This window comes from Symphalangus syndactylus, chromosome 3 (assembly GCF_028878055.3).
Source record: "Symphalangus syndactylus isolate Jambi chromosome 3, NHGRI_mSymSyn1-v2.1_pri, whole genome shotgun sequence".
NCBI classification, from domain to species: domain Eukaryota; kingdom Metazoa; phylum Chordata; class Mammalia; order Primates; family Hylobatidae; genus Symphalangus; species Symphalangus syndactylus.
In genome coordinates, this window is record NC_072425.2 from 2,857,256 (window position 1) to 2,876,001 (window position 18,746).

Below are 18,746 nucleotides of genomic sequence, written 5' to 3' on the forward strand. Positions count from 1 at the left end.
TTAGCGCTCCGAATGTCCACTTGCATTTTCTACAGAAAGAGTGTTCAGAACTGCGCAATCAAAAGTATGGTTTAACTCTGTTAGCTTAATGAACATATCAGAAATAAGTTTCACACAATGTTTCTGTGTAGTTTTTATTTGAAGATATTATTTTTCCCAATATAGGCCTCTTAGTGCTCAGAATGTCCAATTGCAGTTTCTACAGAAAGAGTGTTTCAGAACGGCTCAATCAAAAGTAAGGTTCAACTCTGTTAGTTGAATGCACAGAACAGAAAGAAGTTTCATACAATGCTTCTTTGTAGTTTATATTTGAACATATTCTTTTTTCCACTATTACCCACTTAGCGCTACGAATGTACAGTTGCATTTTCTACAGACAGAGTGTTTCAAAACTGCTCAATCAAAAGTATGGTTTAACTCTGTTAGGTGAATGCTCAGATCAGAATGAAGTTTCACAGAATGCTTCTGTGTAGTTTATATTTGAATATATTCCTTTTTCCACTACTACTCTCTTAGCGCTCCAAATGTCCAGTTGCATTTTGTACAGAAAGAGTGTTCAGATCTGCTCAATCAGAAGTATGGTTTAACTCTGTTAGCTGAATGCACAGATCAGAAAGAAGTTTCACCGAATGATTCTGTGTAGTTTAAATTTGAAGACATTCCTTTTTCCACTATTACCCTCTTAGCGCTCCGAATCTCCACTTGCATTTTCTACAGAAAGAGTGTTTCAGAACGGCTCAATCAAAAGTAAGGTTCAACTCTGTTAGTTGAATGCACAGAACAGAAAGAAGTTTCACAGAATGCTACTGTGTAGTTTATATTTGAATATATTCCTTTTTCCACTATTACCCTCTTAGCGCTCCGAATCTCCACTTGCATTTTCTACAGAAAGAGTGTTTCATAACTGCTCAATCAAAAATATGTTTTATCTCTGTTAACTGAATTTACAGATCAGAAATAAGTTTCACAGAATGCATCTGTGTAGTTTTTATTTGAAGATATTCTTTTTCCCAATGTAGGCCTCTTAGCGCTTAGCATGTCCAATTGCAGTTTCTACAGAAAGAGTGTTTCAGAACGGCTCAATCAAAAGTAAGGTTCAACTCTGTTAGTTGAATGCACAGACAGAAAGAATTTTCACAGAATGCTACTGTGTAGTTTATATTTGTATATATTCCTTTTTCCACTATTACCCTCTTAGCGCTCCGAATGTCCACTTGCATTTTCTACAGAAAGAGTGTTCAGAACTGCGCAATCAAAAGTATGGTTTAACTCTGTTAGCTTAATGAACATATCAGAAATAAGTTTCACACAATGTTTCTGTGTAGTTTTTATTTGAAGATATTATTTTTCCCAATATAGGCCTCTTAGTGCTCAGAATGTCCAATTGCAGTTTCTACAGAAAGAGTGTTTCAGAACGGCTCAATCAAAAGTAAGATTCAACTCTGTTAGTTGAATGCACAGAACAGAAAGAAGTTTCATACAATGCTTCTGTGTAGTTTATATTTGAACATATTCTTTATTCCACTATTACCCACTTAGCGCTACGAATGTCCAGTTGCATTTTCTACAGACAGAGTGTTTCAAAACTGCTCAATCAAAAGTATGGTTTAACTCTGTTAGGTGAATGCTCAGATCAGAAAGAAATTTCACAGAATGCTTCTGTGTAGTTTATATTTGAATATATTCCTTTTTCCACTACTACTCTCTTAGCGCTCCAAATGTCCAGTTGCATTTTCTACAGAAAGAGTGTTCAGATCTGCTCAATCAGAAGTATGGTTTAACTCTGTTAGCTGAATGCACAGATCAGAAAGAAGTTTCACCGAATGATTCTGTGTAGTTTATATTTGAAGACATTCCTTTTTCCACTATTACCCTCTTAGCGCTCCGAATCTCCACTTGCATTTTCTACAAAAAGAGTGTTTCATAACTGCTGAATCAAAAATATGTTTTATCTCTGTTAACTGAATTTACAGATCAGAAATAAGTTTCACAGAATGCATCTGTGTAGTTTTTATTTGAAGATATTCTTTTTCGCAATGTAGGCCTCTTAGCGCTTAGCATGTCCAATTGCAGTTTCTACAGAAAGAGTGTTTCAGAACGGCTCAATCAAAAGTAAGTTTCAACTCTGTTAGTTGAATGCACAGAACAGAAAGAATTTTCACAGAATGCTACTGTGTAGTTTATATTTGAATATATTCCTTTTTCCACTATTACCCTCTTAGCGCTCAGAATGTCCACTTGCATTTTCTACAGAAAGAGTGTTCAGAACTGCGCAATCAAAAGTATGGTTTAACTCTGTTAGCTTAATGAACATATCAGAAATAAGTTTCACACAATGCTTCTGTGTAGTTTTTATTTGAAGATATTATTTTTCCCAATATAGGCCTCTTAGCGCTCTGAATGTCCAATTGCAGTTTCTACAGAAAGAGTGTTTCAGAAAGGCTCAATCAAAAGTAAGGTTCAACTCTGTTAGTTGAATGCACAGAACAGAAAGAAATTTCATACAATGCTTCTGTGTAGTTTATATTTGAACATATTCTTTTTTCCACTATTACCCACTTAGCGCTACGAATGTCCAGTTGCATTTTCTACAGACAGAGTGTTTCAAAACTGCTCAATCAAAAGTATGGTTTAACTCTGTTAGCTGAATGCTCAGATCAGAAAGAAGTTTCACAGAATGCTTCTGTGTAGTTTATATTTGAATATATTCCTTTTTCCACTACTACTCTCTTAGCGCTCCAAAAGTCCAGTTGCATTTTCTACAGAAAGAGTGTTCATATCTGCTCAATCAAAAGTATGGTTTAACTCTGTTAGCTGAATGCACAGATCAGAAAGAAGTTTCACAGAATGATTCTGTGTAGTTTATATTTGGAGACATTCCTTTTTCCACTATTACCCTCTTAGCGCTCCGAATCTCCACTTGCATTTTCTACATAAAGAGTGTTTCAGAACGGCTCAATCAAAACTAAGGTTCAACTCTTTTAGTTGAACAAACAGAACAGAAAGAAGTTTCACACAATTCTTCTGTTTAGTTTTTATTTGTAGACATTCTTTTTCCAAATATAGGCGTCTTAGCGCTCAGAATGTCCAATTGCAGTTTCTACAGAAAGAGTGTTTCAGAACGGCTCAATCAAAAGTAAGGTTCAACTCTGTTAGTTGAATGCACAGAACAGAAAGAATTTTCACAGAATGCAACTGTGTAGTTTATATTTGTATATATTCCTTTTTCCACTATTACCCTCTTAGCGCTCCGAATGTCCACTTGCATTTTCTACAGAAAGAGTGTTCAGAACTGCGCAATCAAAAGTATGGTTTAACTCTGTTAGCTTAATGAACATATCAGAAATAAGTTTCACACAATGTTTCTGTGTAGTTTTTATTTGAAGATATTATTTTTCCCAATATAGGCCTCTTAGTGCTCAGAATGTCCAATTGCAGTTTCTACAGAAAGAGTGTTTCAGAACGGCTCAATCAAAAGTAAGGTTCAACTCTGTTAGTTGAATGCACAGAACAGAAAGAAGTTTCATACAATGCTTCTTTGTAGTTTATATTTGAACATATTCTTTTTTCCACTATTACCCACTTAGCGCTACGAATGTACAGTTGCATTTTCTACAGACAGAGTGTTTCAAAACTGCTCAATCAAAAGTATGGTTTAACTCTGTTAGGTGAATGCTCAGATCAGAATGAAGTTTCACAGAATGCTTCTGTGTAGTTTATATTTGAATATATTCCTTTTTCCACTACTACTCTCTTAGCGCTCCAAATGTCCAGTTGCATTTTGTACAGAAAGAGTGTTCAGATCTGCTCAATCAGAAGTATGGTTTAACTCTGTTAGCTGAATGCACAGATCAGAAAGAAGTTTCACCGAATGATTCTGTGTAGTTTAAATTTGAAGACATTCCTTTTTCCACTATTACCCTCTTAGCGCTCCGAATCTCCACTTGCATTTTCTACAGAAAGAGTGTTTCAGAACGGCTCAATCAAAAGTAAGGTTCAACTCTGTTAGTTGAATGCACAGAACAGAAAGAAGTTTCACAGAATGCTACTGTGTAGTTTATATTTGAATATATTCCTTTTTCCACTATTACCCTCTTAGCGCTCCGAATCTCCACTTGCATTTTCTACAGAAAGAGTGTTTCATAACTGCTCAATCAAAAATATGTTTTATCTCTGTTAACTGAATTTACAGATCAGAAATAAGTTTCACAGAATGCATCTGTGTAGTTTTTATTTGAAGATATTCTTTTTCCCAATGTAGGCCTCTTAGCGCTTAGCATGTCCAATTGCAGTTTCTACAGAAAGAGTGTTTCAGAACGGCTCAATCAAAAGTAAGGTTCAACTCTGTTAGTTGAATGCACAGACAGAAAGAATTTTCACAGAATGCTACTGTGTAGTTTATATTTGTATATATTCCTTTTTCCACTATTACCCTCTTAGCGCTCCGAATGTCCACTTGCATTTTCTACAGAAAGAGTGTTCAGAACTGCGCAATCAAAAGTATGGTTTAACTCTGTTAGCTTAATGAACATATCAGAAATAAGTTTCACACAATGTTTCTGTGTAGTTTTTATTTGAAGATATTATTTTTCCCAATATAGGCCTCTTAGTGCTCAGAATGTCCAATTGCAGTTTCTACAGAAAGAGTGTTTCAGAACGGCTCAATCAAAAGTAAGATTCAACTCTGTTAGTTGAATGCACAGAACAGAAAGAAGTTTCATACAATGCTTCTGTGTAGTTTATATTTGAACATATTCTTTATTCCACTATTACCCACTTAGCGCTACGAATGTCCAGTTGCATTTTCTACAGACAGAGTGTTTCAAAACTGCTCAATCAAAAGTATGGTTTAACTCTGTTAGGTGAATGCTCAGATCAGAAAGAAATTTCACAGAATGCTTCTGTGTAGTTTATATTTGAATATATTCCTTTTTCCACTACTACTCTCTTAGCGCTCCAAATGTCCAGTTGCATTTTCTACAGAAAGAGTGTTCAGATCTGCTCAATCAGAAGTATGGTTTAACTCTGTTAGCTGAATGCACAGATCAGAAAGAAGTTTCACCGAATGATTCTGTGTAGTTTATATTTGAAGACATTCCTTTTTCCACTATTACCCTCTTAGCGCTCCGAATCTCCACTTGCATTTTCTACAAAAAGAGTGTTTCATAACTGCTGAATCAAAAATATGTTTTATCTCTGTTAACTGAATTTACAGATCAGAAATAAGTTTCACAGAATGCATCTGTGTAGTTTTTATTTGAAGATATTCTTTTTCGCAATGTAGGCCTCTTAGCGCTTAGCATGTCCAATTGCAGTTTCTACAGAAAGAGTGTTTCAGAACGGCTCAATCAAAAGTAAGTTTCAACTCTGTTAGTTGAATGCACAGAACAGAAAGAATTTTCACAGAATGCTACTGTGTAGTTTATATTTGAATATATTCCTTTTTCCACTATTACCCTCTTAGCGCTCAGAATGTCCACTTGCATTTTCTACAGAAAGAGTGTTCAGAACTGCGCAATCAAAAGTATGGTTTAACTCTGTTAGCTTAATGAACATATCAGAAATAAGTTTCACACAATGCTTCTGTGTAGTTTTTATTTGAAGATATTATTTTTCCCAATATAGGCCTCTTAGCGCTCTGAATGTCCAATTGCAGTTTCTACAGAAAGAGTGTTTCAGAAAGGCTCAATCAAAAGTAAGGTTCAACTCTGTTAGTTGAATGCACAGAACAGAAAGAAATTTCATACAATGCTTCTGTGTAGTTTATATTTGAACATATTCTTTTTTCCACTATTACCCACTTAGCGCTACGAATGTCCAGTTGCATTTTCTACAGACAGAGTGTTTCAAAACTGCTCAATCAAAAGTATGGTTTAACTCTGTTAGCTGAATGCTCAGATCAGAAAGAAGTTTCACAGAATGCTTCTGTGTAGTTTATATTTGAATATATTCCTTTTTCCACTACTACTCTCTTAGCGCTCCAAAAGTCCAGTTGCATTTTCTACAGAAAGAGTGTTCATATCTGCTCAATCAAAAGTATGGTTTAACTCTGTTAGCTGAATGCACAGATCAGAAAGAAGTTTCACAGAATGATTCTGTGTAGTTTATATTTGGAGACATTCCTTTTTCCACTATTACCCTCTTAGCGCTCCGAATCTCCACTTGCATTTTCTACATAAAGAGTGTTTCAGAACGGCTCAATCAAAACTAAGGTTCAACTCTTTTAGTTGAACAAACAGAACAGAAAGAAGTTTCACACAATTCTTCTGTTTAGTTTTTATTTGTAGACATTCTTTTTCCAAATATAGGCGTCTTAGCGCTCAGAATGTCCAATTGCAGTTTCTACAGAAAGAGTGTTTCAGAACGGCTCAATCAAAAGTAAGGTTCAACTCTGTTAGTTGAATGCACAGAACAGAAAGAAGTTTCATACAATGCTTCTGTGTAGTTTATATTTGAACATATTCTTTTTTCCACTATTACCCACTTAGCGCTACGAATGTCCAGTTGCATTTTCTACAGACAGAGTGTTTCAAAACTGCTCAATCAAAAGTATGGTTTAACTCTGTTAGCTGAATGCTCAGATCAGAAAGAAGTTTCACAGAATGCTTCTGTGTAGTTTATATTTGAATATATTCCTTTTTCCACTACTACGCTCTTAGCGCTCCAAATGTCCAGTTGCATTTTCTACAGAAAGAGTGTTCAGATCTGCTCAATCAAAAGTATGGTTTAACTCTGTTAGCTGAATGCACAGATCAGAAAAAAGTTTCACCGAATGATTCTGTGTAGTTTATATTTGAAGACATTCCTTTTTCCACTATTACCCTCTTAGCGCTCCGAATCTCCACTTGCATTTTCTACAAAAGAGTGTTTCACAACTGCTCAATCAAAAATATGTTTTATCTCTGTTAACTGAATTTACAGATCAGAAATAAGTTTCACAGAATGCATCTGTGTAGTTTTTATTTGAAGATATTCTCTTTCCCAATGTAGGCCTCTTAGCGCTTAGCATGTCCAATTGCAGTTTCTACAGAAAGAGTGTTTCAGAACGGCTCAATCAAAAGTAAGGTTCAACTCTGTTAGTTGAATGCACAGACAGAAAGAATTTTCACAGAATGCTACTGTGTAGTTTATATTTGTATATATTCCTTTTTCCACTATTACCCTCTTAGCGCTCCGAATGTCCACTTGCATTTTCTACAGAAAGAGTGTTCAGAACTGCGCAATCAAAAGTATGGTTTAACTCTGTTAGCTTAATGAACATATCAGAAATAAGTTTCACACAATGTTTCTGTGTAGTTTTTATTTGAAGATATTATTTTTCCCAATATAGGCCTCTTAGTGCTCAGAATGTCCAATTGCAGTTTCTACAGAAAGAGTGTTTCAGAACGGCTCAATCAAAAGTGAGGTTCAACTCTGTTAGTTGAATGCACAGAACAGAAAGAAGTTTCATACAATGCTTCTGTGTAGTTTATATTTGAACATATTCTTTTTTCCACTATTACCCACTTAGCGCTACGAATGTCCAGTTGCATTTTCTACAGACAGAGTGTTTCAAAACTGCTCAATCAAAAGTATGGTTTAACTCTGTTAGGTGAATGCTCAGATCAGAAAGAAATTTCACAGAATGCTTCTGTGTAGTTTATATTTGAATATATTCCTTTTTCCACTACTACTCTCTTAGCGCTCCAAATGTCCAGTTGCATTTTCTACAGAAAGAGTGTTCAGATCTGCTCAATCAGAAGTATGGTTTAACTCTGTTAGCTGAATGCACAGATCAGAAAGAAGTTTCACCGAATGATTCTGTGTAGTTTATATTTGAAGACATTCCTTTTTCCACTATTACCCTCTTAGCGCTCCGAATCTCCACTTGCATTTTCTACAAAAAGAGTGTTTCATAACTGCTGAATCAAAAATATGTTTTATCTCTGTTAACTGAATTTACAGATCAGAAATAAGTTTCACAGAATGCATCTGTGTAGTTTTTATTTGAAGATATTCTTTTTCGCAATGTAGGCCTCTTAGCGCTTAGCATGTCCAATTGCAGTTTCTACAGAAAGAGTGTTTCAGAACGGCTCAATCAAAAGTAAGTTTCAACTCTGTTAGTTGAATGCACAGAACAGAAAGAATTTTCACAGAATGCTACTGTGTAGTTTATATTTGAATATATTCCTTTTTCCACTATTACCCTCTTAGCGCTCAGAATGTCCACTTGCATTTTCTACAGAAAGAGTGTTCAGAACTGCGCAATCAAAAGTATGGTTTAACTCTGTTAGCTTAATGAACATATCAGAAATAAGTTTCACACAATGCTTCTGTGTCGTTTTTATTTGAAGATATTATTTTTCCCAATACAGGCCTCTTAGCGCTCTGAATGTCCAATTGCAGTTTCTACAGAAAGAGTGTTTCAGAAAGGCTCAATCAAAAGTAAGGTTCAACTCTGTTAGTTGAATGCACAGAACAGAAAGAAGTTTCATACAATGCTTCTGTGTAGTTTATATTTGAACATATTCTTTTTTCCACTATTACCCACTTAGCGCTACGAATGTCCAGTTGCATTTTCTACAGACAGAGTGTTTCAAAACTGCTCAATCAAAAGTATGGTTTAACTCTGTTAGCTGAATGCTCAGATCAGAAAGAAGTTTCACAGAATGCTTCTGTGTAGTTTATATTTTAATATATTCCTTTTTCCACTACTACTCTCTTAGCGCTCCAAAAGTCCAGTTGCATTTTCTACAGAAAGAGTGTTCATATCTGCTCAATCAAAAGTATGGTTTAACTCTGTTAGCTGAATGCACAGATCAGAAAGAAGTTTCACAGAATGATTCTGTGTAGTTTATATTTGGAGACATTCCTTTTTCCACTATTACCCTCTTAGCGCTCCGAATCTCCACTTGCATTTTCTACAGAAAGAGTGTTTCAGAACGGCTCAATCAAAAATAAGGTTCAACTCTTTTAGTTGAACAAACAGAACAGAAAGAAGTTTCACACAATTCTTCTGTTTAGTTTTTATTTGTAGACATTCTTTTTCCCAATATAGGCGTCTTAGCGCTCAGAATGTCCAATTGCAGTTTCTACAGAAAGAGTGTTTCAGAACGGCTCAATCAAAAGTAAGGTTCAACTCTGTTAGTTGAATGCACAGAACAGAAAGAAGTTTCATACAATGCTTCTGTGTAGTTTATATTTGAACATATTCTTTTTTCCACTATTACCCACTTAGCGCTACGAATGTCCAGTTGCATTTTCTACAGACAGAGTGTTTCAAAACTGCTCAATCAAAAGTATGGTTTAACTCTGTTAGCTGAATGCTCAGATCAGAAAGAAGTTTCACAGAATGCTTCTGTGTAGTTTATATTTGAATATATTCCTTTTTCCACTACTACGCTCTTAGCGCTCCAACTGTCCAGTTGCATTTTCTACAGAAAGAGTTTTCAGATCTGCTCAATCAAAAGTATGGTTTAACTCTGTTAGCCGAATGCACAGATCAGAAAGAAGTTTCACCGAATGATTCTGTGTAGTTTATATTTGAAGACATTCCTTTTTCCAATATTACCCTCTTAGCGCTCCGAATCTCCACTTGCATTTTCTACAAAAAGAGTGTTTCATAACTGCTCAATCAAAAATATGTTTTATCTCTGTTAACTGAATTTACAGATCAGAAATAAGTTTCACAGAATGCATCTGTGTAGTTTTTATTTGAAGATATTCTTTTTCCCAATGTAGGCCTCTTAGCGCTTAGCATGTCCAATTGCAGTTACTACAGAAAGAGTGTTTCAGAACGGCTCAATCAAAAGTCAGGTTCAACTCTGTTAGTTGAATGCACAGAACAGAAACTATTTTCACAGAATGATACTGTGTAGTTTATATTTGAATATATTCCTTTTTCCACTATTACCATCTTAGCGCTCCGAATGTCTACTTGCATTTTCTGCAGAAAGAGTGTTCAGAACTGCGCAATCAAAAGTATGGTTTAACTCTGTTAGCTTAATGAACATATCAGAAATATGTTTCACACAATGCTTCTGGGTAGTTTTTATTTGAAGATATTATTTTTCCCAATATAGGCCTCTTAGCGCTCAGAATGTCCAATTGCAGTTTCTACAGAAAGAGTGTTTCAGAAAGGCTCAATCAAAAGTAAGGTTCAACTCTGTTAGTTGAATGCACAGAACAGAAAGAAGTTTCATACAATGCTTCTGTGTAGTTTATATTTGAGCATATTCTTTTTTCCACTATTACCCACATAGCGCTACGAATGTCCAGTTGCATTTTCTACAGACAGAGTGTTTCAAAACTGCTCAATCAAAAGTATGGTTTAACTCTGTTAGCTGAATGCTCAGATCAGAAAGAAGTTTCACAGAATGCTTCTGTGTAGTTTATATTTGAATATATTCCTTTTTCCACTACTACTCTCTTAGCGCTCCAAATGTCCAGTTGCATTTTCTACAGAAAGAGTGTTCAGATCTGCTCAATCAAAAGTATGGTTTAACTCTGTTAGCTGAATGCACAGATCAGAAAAAAGTTTCACACAATGATTCTGTGTAGTTTATATTTGGAGATATTCCTTTTTCCACTATTACCCTCTTAGCGCTCCGAATCTCCACTTGCATTTTCTACAGAAAGAGTGTTTCAGAACGGCTCAATCAAAACTAAGGTTCAACTCTTTTAGTTGAACAAACAGAACAGAAAGAAGTTTCACAGAATTCTTCTGTGTAGTTTTTATTTGTAGACATTCTTTTTCCCAATATAGGCCTCTTAGCGCTCAGAATGTCCAATTGCAGTTTCTACAGAAAGAGTGTTTCAGAACGGCTCAATCAAAAGTAAGGTTCAACTCTGTTAGTTGAATGCACAGAACAGAAAGAAGTTTCATACAATGCTTCTGTGTAGTTTATATTTGAACATATTCTTTTTTCCACTATTACCCACTTAGCGCTACGAATGTCCAGTTGCATTTTCTACAGACAGAGTGTTTCAAAACTGCTCAATCAAAAGTATGGTTTAACTCTGTTAGCTGAATGCTCAGATCAGAAAGAAGTTTCACAGAATGCTTCTGTGTAGTTTATATTTGAATATATTCCTTTTTCCACTACTACTCTCTTAGCGCTCCAAAAGTCCAGTTGCATTTTCTACAGAAAGAGTGTTCATATCTGCTCAATCAAAAGTATGGTTTAACTCTGTTAGCTGAATGCACAGATCAGAAAGAAGTTTCACAGAATGATTCTGTGTAGTTTATATTTGGAGACATTCCTTTTTCCACTATTACCCTCTTAGCGCTCCGAATCTCCACTTGCATTTTCTACAGAAAGAGTGTTTCAGAACGGCTCAATCAAAACTAAGGTTCAACTCTTTTAGTTGAACAAACAGAACAGAAAGAAGTTTCACACAATTCTTCTGTTTAGTTTTTATTTGTAGACATTCTTTTTCCCAATATAGGCGTCTTAGCGCTCAGAATGTCCAATTGCAGTTTCTACAGAAAGAGTGTTTCAGAACGGCTCAATCAAAAGTAAGGTTCAACTCTGTTAGTTGAATGCACAGAACAGAAAGAAGTTTCATACAATGCTTCTGTGTAGTTTATATTTGAACATATTCTTTTTTCCACTATTACCCACTTAGCGCTACGAATGTCCAGTTGCATTTTCTACAGACAGAGTGTTTCAAAACTGCTCAATCAAAAGTATGGTTTAACTCTGTTAGCTGAATGCTCAGATCAGAAAGAAGTTTCACAGAATGCTTCTGTGTAGTTTATATTTGAATATATTCCTTTTTCCACTACTACGCTCTTAGCGCTCCAACTGTCCAGTTGCATTTTCTACAGAAAGAGTTTTCAGATCTGCTCAATCAAAAGTATGGTTTAACTCTGTTAGCCGAATGCACAGATCAGAAAGAAGTTTCACCGAATGATTCTGTGTAGTTTATATTTGAAGACATTCCATTTTCCACTATTACCCTCTTAGCGCTCCGAATCTCCACTTGCATTTTCTACAAAAAGAGTGTTTCATAACTGCTCAATCAAAAATATGTTTTATCTCTGTTAACTGAATTTACAGATCAGAAATAAGTTTCACAGAATGCATCTGTGTAGTTTTTATTTGAAGATATTCTTTTTCCCAATGTAGGCCTCTTAGCGCTTAGCATGTCCAATTGCAGTTTCTACAGAAAGAGTGTTTCAGAACGGCTCAATCAAAAGTAAGGTTCAACTCTGTTAGTTGAATGCACAGACAGAAAGAATTTTCACAGAATGCTACTGTGTAGTTTATATTTGTATATATTCCTTTTTCCACTATTACCCTCTTAGCGCTCCGAATGTCCACTTGCATTTTCTACAGAAAGAGTGTTCAGAACTGCGCAATCAAAAGTATGGTTTAACTCTGTTAGCTTAATGAACATATCAGAAATAAGTTTCACACAATGTTTCTGTGTAGTTTTTATTTGAAGATATTATTTTTCCCAATATAGGCCTCTTAGTGCTCAGAATGTCCAATTGCAGTTTCTACAGAAAGAGTGTTTCAGAACGGCTCAATCAAAAGTAAGGTTCAACTCTGTTAGTTGAATGCACAGTACAGAAAGAAGTTTCATACAATGCTTCTGTGTAGTTTATATTTGAACATATTCTTTTTTCCACTATTACCCACTTAGCGCTACGAATGTCCAGTTGCATTTTCTACAGACAGAGTGTTTCAAAACTGCTCAATCAAAAGTATGGTTTAACTCTGTTAGGTGAATGCTCAGATCAGAAAGAAATTTCACAGAATGCTTCTGTGTAGTTTATATTTGAATATATTCCTTTTTCCACTACTACTCTCTTAGCGCTCCAAATGTCCAGTTGCATTTTCTACAGAAAGAGTGTTCAGATCTGCTCAATCAGAAGTATGGTTTAACTCTGTTAGCTGAATGCACACATCAGAAAGAAGTTTCACCGAATGATTCTGTGTAGTTTATATTTGAAGACATTCCTTTTTCCACTATTACCCTCTTAGCGCTCCGAATCTCCACTTGCATTTTCTACAAAAAGAGTGTTTCATAACTGCTGAATCAAAAATATGTTTTATCTCTGTTAACTGAATTTACAGATCAGAAATAAGTTTCACAGAATGCATCTGTGTAGTTTTTATTTGAAGATATTCTTTTTCGCAATGTAGGCCTCTTAGCGCTTAGCATGTCCAATTGCAGTTTCTACAGAAAGAGTGTTTCAGAACGCCTCAATCAAAAGTAAGTTTCAACTCTGTTAGTTGAATGCACAGAACAGAAAGAATTTTCACAGAATGCTACTGTGTAGTTTATATTTGAATATATTCCTTTTTCCACTATTACCCTCTTAGCGCTCAGAATGTCCACTTGCATTTTCTACAGAAAGAGTGTTCAGAACTGCGCAATCAAAAGTATGGTTTAACTCTGTTAGCTTAATGAACATATCAGAAATAAGTTTCACACAATGCTTCTGTGTAGTTTTTATTTGAAGATATTATTTTTCCCAATATAGGCCTCTTAGCGCTCTGAATGTCCAATTGCAGTTTCTACAGAAAGAGTGTTTCAGAAAGGCTCAATCAAAAGTAAGGTTCAACTCTGTTAGTTGAATGCACAGAACAGAAAGAAGTTTCATACAATGCTTCTGCGTAGTTTATATTTGAACATATTCTTTTTTCCACTATTACCCACTTAGCGCTACGAATGTCCAGTTGCATTTTCTACAGACAGAGTGTTTCAAAACTGCTCAATCAAAAGTATGGTTTAACTCTGTTAGCTGAATGCTCAGATCAGAAAGAAGTTTCACAGAATGCTTCTGTGTAGTTTATATTTGAATATATTCCTTTTTCCACTACTACTCTCTTAGCGCTCCAAAAGTCCAGTTGCATTTTCTACAGAAAGAGTGTTCATATCTGCTCAATCAAAAGTATGGTTTAACTCTGTTAGCTGAATGCACAGATCAGAAAGAAGTTTCACAGAATGATTCTGTGTAGTTTATATTTGGAGACATTCCTTTTTCCACTATTACCCTCTTAGCGCTCCGAATCTCCACTTGCATTTTCTACAGAAAGAGTGTTTCAGGACGGCTCAATCAAAACTAAGGTTCAACTCTTTTAGTTGAACAAACAGAACAGAAAGAAGTTTCACACAATTCTTCTGTTTAGTTTTTATTTGTAGACATTCTTTTTCCCAATATAGGCGTCTTAGCGCTCAGAATGTCCAATTGCAGTTTCTACAGAAAGAGTGTTTCAGAACGGCTCAATCAAAAGTAAGGTTCAACTCTGTTAGTTGAATGCACAGAACAGAAAGTAGTTTCATACAATGCTTCTGTGTAGATTATATTTGAACATATTCTTTTTTCCACTATTACCCACTTAGCGCTACGAATGTCCAGTTGCATTTTCTACAGACAGAGTGTTTCAAAACTGCTCAATCAAAAGTATGGTTTAACTCTGTTAGCTGAATGCTCAGATCAGAAAGAAGTTTCACAGAATGCTTCTGTGTAGTTTATATTTGAATATATTCCTTTTTCCACTACTACGCTCTTAGCGCTCCAAATGTCCAGTTGCATTTTCTACAGAAAGAGTTTTCAGATCTGCTCAATCAAAAGTATGGTTTAACTCTGTTAGCTGAATGCACAGATCAGAAAGAAGTTTCACCGAATGATTCTGTGTAGTTTATATTTGAAGACATTCCTTTTTCCAATATTACCCTCTTAGCGCTCCGAATCTCCACTTGCATTTTCTACAAAAAGAGTGTTTCATAACTGCTCAATCAAAAATATGTTTTATCTCTGTTAACTGAATTTACAGATCAGAAATAAGTTTCACAGAATGCATCTGTGTAGTTTTTATTTGAAGATATTCTTTTTCCCAATGTAGGCCTCTTAGCGCTTAGCATGTCCAATTGCAGTTTCTACAGAAAGAGTGTTTCAGAACGGCTCAATCAAAAGTCAGGTTCAACTCTGTTAGTTGAATGCACAGAACAGAAACTATTTTCACAGAATGATACTGTGTAGTTTATATTTGAATATATTCCTTTTTCCACTATTACCATCTTAGCGCTCCGAATGTCTACTTGCATTTTCTGCAGAAAGAGTGTTCAGAACTGCGCAATCAAAAGTATGGTTTAACTCTGTTAGCTTAATGAACATATCAGAAATAAGTTTCACACAATGCTTCTGGGTAGTTTTTATTTGAAGATATTATTTTTCCCAATATAGGCCTCTTAGCGCTCAGAATGTCCAATTGCAGTTTCTACAGAAAGAGTGTTTCAGAAAGGCTCAATCAAAAGTAAGGTTCAACTCTGTTAGTTGAATGCACAGAACAGAAAGAAGTTTCATACAATGCTTCTGTGTAGTTTATATTTGAGCATATTCTTTTTTACACTATTACCCACTTAGCGCTACGAATGTCCAGTTGCATTTTCTACAGACAGAGTGTTTCAAAACTGCTCAATCAAAAGTATGGTTTAACTCTGTTAGCTGAATGCTCAGATCAGAAAGAAGTTTCACAGAATGCTTCTGTGTAGTTTATATTTGAATATATTCCTTTTTCCACTACTACTCTCTTAGCGCTCCAAATGTCCAGTTGCATTTTCTACAGAAAGAGTGTTCAGATCTGCTCAATCAAAAGTATGGTTTAACTCTGTTAGCTGAATGCATAGATCAGAAAGAAGTTTCACACAATGATTCTGTGTAGTTTATATTTGGAGACATTCCTTTTTCCACTATTACCCTCTTAGCGCTCCGAATCTCCACTTGCATTTTCTACAGAAAGAGTGTTTCAGAACGGCTCAATCAAAACTAAGGTTCAACTCTTTTAGTTGAACAAACAGAACAGAAAGAAGTTTCACAGAATTCTTCTGTGTAGTTTTTATTTGTAGACATTCTTTTTCCCAATATAGGCCTCTTAGCGCTCAGAATGTCCAATTGCAGTTTCTACAGAAAGAGTGTTTCAGAACGGCTCAATCAAAAGTAAGGTTCAACTCTGTTAGTTGAATGCACAGAACAGAAAGAAGTTTCATACAATGCTTCTGTGTAGTTTATATTTGAACATATTCTTTTTTCCACTATTACCCACTTAGCGCTACGAATGTCCAGTTGCATTTTCTACAGACAGAGTGTTTCAAAACTGCTCAATCAAAAGTATGGTTTAACTCTGTTAGCTGAATGCTCAGATCAGAAAGAAGTTTCACAGAATGCTTCTGTGTAGTTTATATTTGAATATATTCCTTTTTCCACTATTACGCTCTTAGCGCTCCAAATGTCCAGTTGCATTTTCTACAGAAAGAGTTTTCAGATCTGCTCAATCAAAAGTATGGTTTAACTCTGTTAGCTGAATGCACAGATCAGAAAGAAGTTTCACCGAATGATTCTGTGTAGTTTATATTTGAAGACATTCCTTTTTCCACTATTACCCTCTTAGCGCTCCGAATCTCCACTTGCATTTTCTACAAAAAGAGTGTTTCATAACTGCTCAATCAAAAATATGTTTTATCTCTGTTAACTTAATTTACAGATCAGAAATAAGTTTCACAGAATGCATCTGTGTAATTTTTAATTGAAGATATTCTTTTTCCCAATGTAGGCCTCTTAGCGCTTAGCATGTCCAATTGCAGTTTCTACAGAAAGAGTGTTTCAGAACGGCTCAATCAAAAGTAAGGTTCAACTCTGTTAGTTGAATGCACAGAACAGAAAGAAGTTTCACAGAATGCTACTGTGTAGTTTATATTTGAATATATTCCTTTTTCCACTATTACCCTCTTAGCGCTCCGAATGTCCACTTGCATTTTCTGCAGAAAGAGTGTTCAGAACTGCGCAATCAAAAGTATGGTTTAACTCTGTTAGCTTAATGAACATATCAGAAATAAGTTTCACACAATGCTTCTGTGTAGTTTTTATTTGAAGATATTATTTTTCCCAATATAGGCCTCTTAGCGCTCAGAATGTCCAATTGCAGTTTCTACAGAAAGAGTGTTTCAGAAAGGCTCAATCAAAAGTAAGGTTCAACTCTGTTAGTTGAATGCACAGAACAGAAAGAAGTTTCATACAATGCTTCTGTGTAGTTTATATTTGAACATATTCTTTTTTCCACTATTACCCACTTAGCGCTACGAATGTCCAGTTGCATTTTCTACACACAGAGTGTTTCAAAACTGCTCAATCAAAAGTATGGTTTAACTCTGTTAGCTGAATGCTCAGATCAGAAAGAAGTTTCACAGAATGCTTCTGTGTAGTTTATATTTGAATATATTCCTTTTTCCACTACTACTCTCTTAGCGCTCCAAATGTCCAGTTGCATTTTCTACAGAAAGAGTGTTCAGATCTGCTCAATCAAAAGTATGGTTTAACTCTGTTAGCTGAATGCACAGATCAGAAAGAAGTTTCACAGAATGATTCTGTGTAGTTTATATTTGGAGACATTACTTTTTCCACTATTACCCTCTTAGCACTCCGAATGTCCACTTGCATTTTCTACAGAAAGAGTGTTCAGAACTGCGCAATCAAAAGTATGGTTTAACTCTGTTAGCTTAATGAACATATCAGAAATAAGTTTCACACAATGCTTCTGTGTAGTTTTTATTTGAAGATATTATTTTTCCCAATATAGGCCTCTTAGCGCTCAGAATGTCCAATTGCAGTTTCTACAGAAAGAGTGTTTCAGAAAGGCTCAATCAAAAGTAAGGTTCAACTCTGTTAGTTGAATGCACAGAACAGAAAGAAGTTTCATACAATGCTTCTGTGTAGTTTATATTTGAACATATTCTTTTTTCCATTATTACCCATTTAGCGCTACGAATGTCCAGTTGCATTTTCTACAGACAGAGTGTTTCAAAACTGTTCAATCAAAAGTATGGTTTAACTCTGTTAGCTGAATGCTCAGATCAGAAAGAAGTTTCACAGAATGCTTCTGTGTAGTTTATATTTGAATATATTCCTTTTTCCACTACTACTCTCTTAGCGCTCCAAATGTCCAGTTGCATTTTCTACAGAAAGAGTGTTCAGATCTGCTCAATCAAAAGTATGGTTTAACTCTGTTAGCTGAATGCACAGATCAGAAAGAAGTTTCACACAATGATTCTGTGTAGTTTATATTTGGAGACATTCCTTTTTCCACTATTACCCTCTTAGCGCTCCGAATCTCCACTTGCATTTTCTACAGAAAGAGTGTTTCAGAACGGCTCAATCAAAACTAAGGTTCAACTCTTTTAGTTGAACAAACAGAACAGAAAGAAGTTTCACAGAATTCTTCTGTGTAGTTTTTATTTGTAGACATTCTTTTTCCCAATATAGGCCTCTTAGCGCTCAGAATGTCCAATTGCAGTTTCTACAGAAAGAGTGTTTCAGAACGGCTCAATCAAAAGTAAGGTTCAACTCTGTTAGTTGAATGCACAGAACAGAAAGAAGTTTCATACAATGCTTCTGTGTAGTTTATATTTGAACATATTCTTTTTTCCACTATTACCCACTTAGCGCTACGAATGTCCAGTTGCATTTTCTACAGACAGAGTGTTTCAAAACTGCTCAATCAAAAGTATGGTTTAACTCTGTTAGCTGAATGCTCAGATCAGAAAGAAGTTTCACAGAATGCTTCTGTGTAGTTTATATTTGAATATATTCCTTTTTCCACTATTACGCTCTTAGCGCTCCAAATGTCCAGTTGCATTTTCTACAGAAAGAGTTTTCAGATCTGCTCAATCAAAAGTATGGTTTAACTCTGTTAGCTGAATGCACAGATCAGAAAGAAGTTTCACCGAATGATTCTGTGTAGTTTATATTTGAAGAC